Below are 8,584 nucleotides of genomic sequence, written 5' to 3'. Positions count from 1 at the left end.
CAGTCTTGAGGACAAGTATCTATACGTAACAGAGATACTGTAAGAATTTCACCTAAGTGAATTTCGGGATGGTGCCGTCCCAAAGTGAGAGTTGGAGTTTTCTTTCATGAAAAATTCACGAGACAGGATGAGCACATGGCCATTAACGGTGCTAAGCGTGTGATATAGGTGAAGAACACTAAAGGGTGTGTGTTGAGTAACACCGATTTTATCACAAAGAAAAAAGGTTCAAAGCCTGGCTACCTAATTTCCGATAAAGTCTTGTGTTACTTAAACTAAGGATAAGTTCAAATCGAAAGATACTTATCTGTACTAACACCTTTTATTTATTTTCTGGATTCTATTTTACCTTTTCTGAACAAGTGGGGGATTGTTAGAAATTGAGTAAAATTAAATAGGTGTTTTAATTAGCTCAATTTAATTTGTTCACTAAAAGACAAAATAGTGTGTTGTTGATTGAGAAAGTGAGTTTATGTGTGGGAAAGAGTCCCACATGGAACAAAATAGTAATGTAAATGAGAAAGTGACGAAATCATTTCAGCTCGACTGGGCGAGGTCGACTGGACGAAGTGACAAAGTCATTTCTGCTCGACTGGACGAGCTCGACCTCCAGGCGAGCTCGACCCAGGTGAGCTCGACCCTGGTGAGCTCGACCCAGGTGAGCTCGACCTCTAGACGAAACGGTATGATCCGCGGGTTTCTCGCGACAATTCTCGCCAACGGTCGCATCTCCTCATTTAGTAGTTATTTTTGTTAGCGTTCGAACTAACGGTCACGTCTCTTCGAAACGAACTATCGTTTGGCCAACGGTCGTGTCGTTTGAGACTATAACCGTAGTTCGACCGAAACAGTACGTCTGTTCGCGAAGACCGTTAGTTCGACCGAAACAGTGCGTCTTTTCGTCGAACCTCTTCACAAACAGGTACGATTGATTATATAATCCGACTTCGGATTCAGTAATCGATACCGGGTTTTTCGAACCAACTTTCTCTTTTCCTGAAACACTTATCCAGAAACACAGTTCTTGCTTATTTTCGGATTTTCACTCTGTCTTGGTGCAGTCCGAATTAGGCTTGTCGTATCCTACGGTATTCTTGTACAGAAACCTTAAGACACTTTGCGGGTACTCGAAATACTATAAGGAAAGCGTTCCTATGCGTGATTCAAGCCTCGAAGTCTTCAATTTCCAAGAATTATCTAACAGTAAGCTGCTGTTTCGAGGGCATATCCTCAAAAGGAAAGAGGGAGTGATGAGTAACTCATCATTGATCTAACCATCTCCATTAGAGTTCGGTTCCTTCTCTCTGACACTCCGTTTTGTTGAGGTGTGCCAGGTGCTGTAAGCTGAGAAGCGATACCTTCTTCTTTAAGAAAATCATCGAACTCTCTAGACATATACTCACCACTACGATCGGATCGAAGGGTTTTGATCTGTTTTCCAGTTTGCTTTTCCACTAAAGCCCAAAAGACCTTAAATACGTCTAAGGTCTCGGATTTGTATTTGAGCAAATAGACAAAACCGTATCTTGAGTAATCATCGATGAAGGTAACAAAATATTCGTATCTTCCCCGTGCCTGTGTACCGAGTTGACCGCATACATCATATTGTTCAAGTTCCAGCAACTCAGTGGCTCTTCGAACCCTAGCAGAGAAAGGTCGCTTAGTCATTTTTCTTTCTATACAAGATTCACAAGTAGGTAGTAAACCTATTGCAGAGGCTTGAAGTGGACCGTCCCTTACAAGTCTCTTAATCCTGTCTAGAATTGTATGACCAAGTCTTAAGTGCCAGAGATATGTTGATTTTATTAGATCAAAGGAATCAGAAAGTTTGATCCTCTTTGGCTCCCTAACTAGATCATTATCTATTTCAATGTCTAAAAGTGAAGGTTACGTGGGATAAATGTAAAAGAGAGCATTCTTCATACATGTATCAGTATTAAAAGAATAATAGGAAAGAGAAATTCTAATTCCATTCTTAATAAACAATAATCTTGCTCATAAAGACGAGCAACGGATATAAAGTTCTTCTCGATGGAAGGAACAAAATAAACATTACTCAAATTTAAAGTTCGATCTTCAAAAGTTAGCGTCACTGATCCCACGGCCTTTGTTGACACTGAGCTCCCATGTCACGCCCCGACGAGTCGTTTATTTTAAATGAAAACACGTGGATTTTTTTTTTTAAACATAAACGACACGACGTCATGACAAACCTTTCGTATCTACACACAACACCATCGTACTGACTTAAAGTCTACATGCATAAACGACATAGTGAAAGAAACAATCTACTTGACCTCTAGGTCTTAGACAGACTTCACAAAACATAACCATTTTCACAAAACATTATTCAAAACAATTTCTTATTAGGCCCATCAGGTCAAAATAGCCCATATACGAAGTCTCGTCTACGTGGAAGCGCTCGCCAGTCAACCCGCTACCGTGTAAACATCTTTTAATCACATCCCTCACCTGTATCACAAAAACGAATGAGCTAACGCCCAGTAAGCAGAAACAATGCATATGATATGATTTTCACTTTAAAAACTCAAGCAAGTTTTTCTCATCTTTTCTTCTTCTTAAATCTCTTCTTAATTGCGCGCGAGGTGTGTGTTGTAAATAGTTCACTCAGGTCTCTCTCACATACATGTATGACTAACGCCGCAGCTGTAAGGTGCCCAGCACTATACAAACAGCCCGGAGTCGCAACCATAAGGTGCCCAGCACTATTCAAATGGTCCGACGCGACCATAAGGTACCCAGTACTACATATGATTCGCTCCTCGAAGTCATAAGGTTCCCAGAACTATTCAAATGACCCGAGCCTTCGTGAGACCGATCCTATCCCGCGAAGTTGTTGCTAACTCCCCGATCCTAGGAGTTAGCCGACCTTTCATGGACGATCCACAACACACATCCTTCTTTCGAAAAACCTCGTTTCTCGTAAAGCTCTTTTTCATTTTTTTAGATGAGATGCACATGAATGCAAATGCAATAAATGCAACAATCACATATCATATCGTGTAAATGCAAGCACATAAGCAGCACACACAACACATTGTTTTTGTGATACAGTTGAAATGTTTCTACTTACCTGGATACGATTCTTTCGAATCCCGAATCCTTCTCTTCCAACAGAAAGAGTCCTTTCTTTACTTCTCGTAGCTTCGTCCACGTAATATCCTTACACTCACTGATATCCTTTTGTAGCAATCTGGACTTATCTATAGAAGAGAAAGATCGAACATGGAGCGTACTCAGTATCTCATCCCTCGACATACTAACGTACATACTTCTACTGAAGAAAGCTCATAAGGAACGTATTCAAACGTCCTCCTAGTCACGCTACTCAGAGCGTCTCAAACACGAGCAATCAAGAACACATGAGAACATAACATAGATACAGAAAAGAATCGATGCCTAAAGATATTGACATAACTTCTCAGACTTAAGCTAAGAAACGCCTCATACTATACGACCACCTATTCCTTTGACTGGGCAAGACCCACTGCTTAGAATAGGTTCCCGAAGTCGAAACTAAAAGAAAAGAACGTAAAAACCTTTCATTTAAAATAAACCAAGTCGTTTATTTTAAATATCTAACCATATATAAATAATCTTGGATTCAATTTAATAAAATGTTTATGAAATAACCGAACCCTCGGTTCGTAGTCGAACCGTTCTTTTATTTCTATTTTCGTGCGTAAATAAAACATTTCTCGTTGATATTCTTTTTTTTTTCCAAATTAAAAGAGTCGAGCTTATAGTCGAACTCGATTTTTAATACTTAAGTAAATAAGAATACTAAATAATTATTTGAATAATTAACGAGTTTAATAATGATAACATACTAATTTCTTTTTCTTAACAACATATATCAAACGGGTTTGACTATAAAACATAATAATAATAACGTACTAACTCGAGCACTCGCACAACTTAATCAAAACTTCGTAACTAACTCGAAAAATAAACTACTTAATAACGTCTTAGACTCGAGTCGGAACTCGGGAAATTTCGACTCGTTAACATTAGGCAGAGACTCCCGTAAACAGCCCCCTGAGAGCCGCCACAGCGTCGCTGCCGTCCCTTACCCAACAGCTCGCTCCGACCGAGCCGATGAACCACGCTGACCAGCCCCGTTTCGTTGTCGCTCGCGCAGCACCTCCGCCAATCTTCGGACAGCCTCCTCGCCGTCCCGAGCCGCTGCCCCGAGCGCTGTTCAGCCTACCTAAACCGAGCCTAACTCTCGACGAGAAACTCGCAACAAAAACGACTTAATAATTCTATAACAAATCTGAAAAAAAAAACATATATCACACTATAACCATAATTCCTAATAAACACACTTCTCAGATTCTAATCGTCATCCCAAACAACTTCACATCATTTCGATCCAAAACACAACAACAAAACGCTTAACAATTCCAGCCAACACAACACTAACAGTCTCGAATCATCAACAATAACTTCAACATACCATCACAAAATCTCCAGCCAACCACACGGCCAACTAACACACCCAAAACCCAGAATTTAATCCAAAATCAAGGTTCTTAGGATCATAAAACACCAATTCGAGCACCAAACCAATTCAAGGAGTATCAAACACGTTCATAATTGAAAAGCCCCAAATTCCAACCCTAACTTCAAAATCAAAACAGGGCAAGAACGAATTCTCACCTTACTTCATGAAATTGGGTCTCCTCAGCGCTCACTCCCTCTTTTCCCGGCGTCTTTCTCGGTCCGGCGTCCTTGGCGTGCTCGCGGTGGCTCACTTCCTCTCAGTCCGAGCGCGCGCGTGAGATTCGGTCTCGGTGGCTTGCTGTCGGCCAAGCTTCTTCTTCCTCCTCAAACTCTCCTCCTTCACTCACTCTCTCGCTCTCTCGCTCGACCTCTCTTTCTCTCCCTCTCTCGGTTCTCTTCTTCTGCTTCTTTTTCTCCTTCTTTTCTTTTTTTTTTCTTTCGGCCTTTCATTTTTTTTTTCCCTGGTTGCTGCTATTCTCTCGGCCAAGTGATATACATCACTTAAGAAGAGGTTTCTAGACACCAATGACGTGGAGAAGATAGGAACAAGTGAAGAAATTTCAAAAATTCTCATTTGACCTTCTTTTCCCCCTTTTTATTTCAAATTGGTCCGAATACATAACAATTTAGTCCTTCCTTGTTGCACACAATTCCTTTTTAATTTTATTCTTTTCTTGAGAGATGGAAAATATAACGAGAAAATTAGTCCAATAAATTTCTATCGAATTCCTTTAACGTAGAAATTAATTAAGATCGTTAGAATTTATTTTCACATTCACCATCCTTCTTAAATTCGTGAAAATATTTTAAAACCTTATCGACCTTAATATTCTTAATTTTCCATTCTCGATTGTTTTCTCGTTCCTTCGAGAAATTCCTTAATATTATTCCCGTAACTCTCAAGGACTAAAATTTTCAACGCTCAAGTACTTTCAAAATCCTTTTGTTGACTTTTTATTTATTATTTACATAAATAAAAGTCGGTATCTTACATCCCATCACCCCATCTGAAGGAGAAGTCACCTTCCTCTAAATTTTTGGTTTTCTTGAAACCAGTCAAGGAACAACAAATATGGTTAGTAACAGCGGAGTCAAGAATCCATGTTGATACATTATCAGCTACTAAGCATGCTTCGGTAATAATTACATTACTATTTTCCTTTGCTTTGAGGTAGGTAGGACAGTTCTTCTTCCTGGCCTTGTGAGGTCTCTTCTTAGATCTAGAGGTGGAGGCTTTGTGCTCAGCAGCATGTGCCTCTTCTTGGTTTCTCTTTCTCTTAGTGAGACCTTCAACAGTGTGAAGCTCCTTCATAAGCTCGGTAACAGTGTACTCTAGTTTATTTATGGAGTAGTTCAATTTGAAGGTATCAAAAGATTCAGGGAGAGTTTCCAAGATCATATCTATTTTAGTCTCCCCATCAATATCAGATCCTAGGATTTCCATTTCATTCAGATAACCAATGATCAGCATCATATGGTCTCTGACAGGAGTCCCAGCCTTCATGCGATAGTTCATAAACAGTCGGACTGCTTGCTGTCTGGCCTGACGCCGTTGCCCTCCCAACATCTCATGGAGATTGTAGATCATGTCGGTGGCTGTCTCAATGTCACGATGTTTCTGTTGCAGTACATTATTCATAGATGCTAAAATATAGCACCTCACAATCTCATTAGAACGGAGCCAGGCCGCCAAGGCGTCTTTGTCCTCTTGAGTCGAATCATTATTCTTCTGAGGAGGACATGGGACGGTGAGTATCCATTTGTGCTTGTTAACGGTAAGGATGATGTTGAGGTTATGTTTCCAGTCTACATAGTTCTTGCCTTCGAGTTTATTTGAGGGAACGATGGTTGAGAGAGGGTTGAGAGACATTATGCTGAAGTTGAAGCAAGTTTATGATTAGTCTTTTTGCTTAGGATTTAAGTTTGTTTAAGTTTTTAGGATGAACAAGACAGGAAAAATACAAATGTGTTATGAATGAAATAACACTTTACTCCTTCAAGGGAAGGCCACTAAGAGTCTCCTTTCATAAGTAAATGACTCATCATTAATGCATAGCCAAGATGTCAATACATCAAATTTGACTAGCCACCTTATAAAGAAGTTTGATCATGTTGGGAATATTGCCCACTTGAAGATAATTATTACTAAATTCGATAATAAGATTACTTTATTAGCATTATATGATTAGTGGGTTGAGTTCTAAACAATTAGAATCAATAACAACTATCTTCCATAGCTTCCGTATCTAACTGAGTCACGTGTTGGGCACCTGAGTTCGGGCGGTGTGCTAAAACATGGTCGATGACTGATATACGCCTGGAAAGCTATATCTAAAGTCATAAATGTGGAACACATAGGTGAAGGCTGATCACTATGTGGGAGCATTCTACACTTGTGGTAAGTGTACGACTTGGACAGGTCTTAGTTGTAGATGTGTCGTTTAAGGACCGTTACGACACACTAACCGAGGCCACTATGATGGTCACAGTGAGACTTGATCTAAATCCTGAAGTGATCATGGACACTGGGTTATGTTACTGAGCTCTTTGAATCATTCGCTAAAAGGCTATTCATGCTAATCACAGCTTATGTCTAGGGAGTTTTCTCAGAGCATAATTCGAGTGGGAAGTGATTTACAGATACGGAATCCAGCCTTCCTAAAAGAAGGTTAATGTTCACTCACCTAAGGGTTGATTCCAGAACCGATAGATTGCTAGCACTTTCGAAGTAAGTAACGTTCGAAAGAATCTTTCGCTGGGGAAGCAACAATGCTTAGGGTTGATATGTATCAAGAGAAGTATAACGGAAAAATTGACTTCTCTTGACACGGGTTGAACCTGGAGGATCTTGATCACGAACTGACTATATCAGTGGACACTCGTCACGATGAGTAAATATAATTCTAGTATAAAGGAGAGTTCAGTCTTGGCTTACAAGGTGGAGTATTTGACCAAGATTAGACGAATCGATGGACAAAAGAGAAAGGACTATTTCGTCTTTTTCATCGGATTTGTTAAGCTCCTATTACTAGGTCCATAGTCCCCGATTCGGCCTTTGATAAAGGCGGATAAGAACTTTCGTATAATAATGTTTATCATTATTAATCTCACTTGCTGTAATTGTGATTGACAGCATTAATTCTGGAAAACGGGTATTCGCATAATTAAATAAATATTTATGGTAGAATTGTTTATTTATTGTTTGATCAAGTAAATAAACAATTATTAATTATTTGTTTATTGTTGGACCAAGTAAATAAATAATTAATTGAGTTTTAAGCAATTGGGCCTTGCACACATGGAAAATTCGAATTAGGATTTTTGGCACTAGGGTTTGCGCAAATCTCCTTGGCCGTGTGCCATCAAGTTCGAAATTTTAATATTGGTATTTACCAATATTTTCTCTTTAGTTGTTTAAATAAAGGAGAGAGAAAAATATAAGATATCGTCCTATATTTTCTCCTTATTTAAAGGAAAGTATTTAGGAGAATATTTAGGAGAATAATATATTCTCCTTTATTATCTCACTAAATAAATTATTTTCTATTTAAATAAAAGAATAATATCCCATAGATATTGATCTGATGGATGAGAGAAAAAGTAGGATTCACTTGTTGAGATCCAAGGGCCTAGATTAAATCCTCTAGTGTGAACACAATAAAAGGAAATAAAATATTCTGGAAGATTCCATGAATATCTCCTTTTTACTACTATAAATAGGGGTTCATGAGAAGGCAAAAATCAAGGATCTTGACCTAATAATTTTGTGCACTCTAGGCTACCTTAGCCGTGCAAAACAGCCTCTCCCTCCCCTCGGAAATTCGTTTCCATTCTTAGTAAAATAAGAGCGTGATCTCGAAACACCTAGTTTCGTGATCTAATGAGATAAAGACTGTGCCCACTCATCTTTCTTATTCGTCTCGGAGATTACGTTTCGGAAGACTAAGGTGTCATCCTCGAGTCCTTCATCAAGACGACGCAAGGAGTACGCGATTGGATTGGAGCGTTCTGTAGCTGAACCGAAAATCAATGTAAGTACTCGTTTATTCTTATATCG

At 39.2% G+C, this 8,584-nt stretch overlaps 1 long non-coding RNA gene across 1 annotated transcript; it reads right to left on the bottom strand.

Annotated features, from left to right (window-relative positions):
* Window positions 1-1,943: 1,943 nt before the first annotated feature.
* On the bottom strand, window positions 1,944-5,017 carry LOC149408000 (uncharacterized). The gene is made up of 3 exons (XR_016297839.1): window positions 4,684-5,017; window positions 3,095-3,224; window positions 1,944-2,472 (listed from the first exon to the last, which is right to left on the bottom strand). It is a non-coding gene; the product is annotated as an uncharacterized LOC149408000 (long non-coding RNA).
* Window positions 5,018-8,584: the final 3,567 nt, after the last annotated feature.

This window comes from Urtica dioica, chromosome 1 (assembly GCF_054948205.1).
Source record: "Urtica dioica subsp. dioica isolate 48M chromosome 1, U.dioica_male_clone48M_v1_H2, whole genome shotgun sequence".
NCBI classification, from domain to species: Eukaryota; Viridiplantae; Streptophyta; class Magnoliopsida; order Rosales; family Urticaceae; genus Urtica; species Urtica dioica.
The sequence above is the reverse complement of the archived record's forward strand: the minus strand, read 5'-3'. Positions and strand labels throughout refer to the sequence as shown.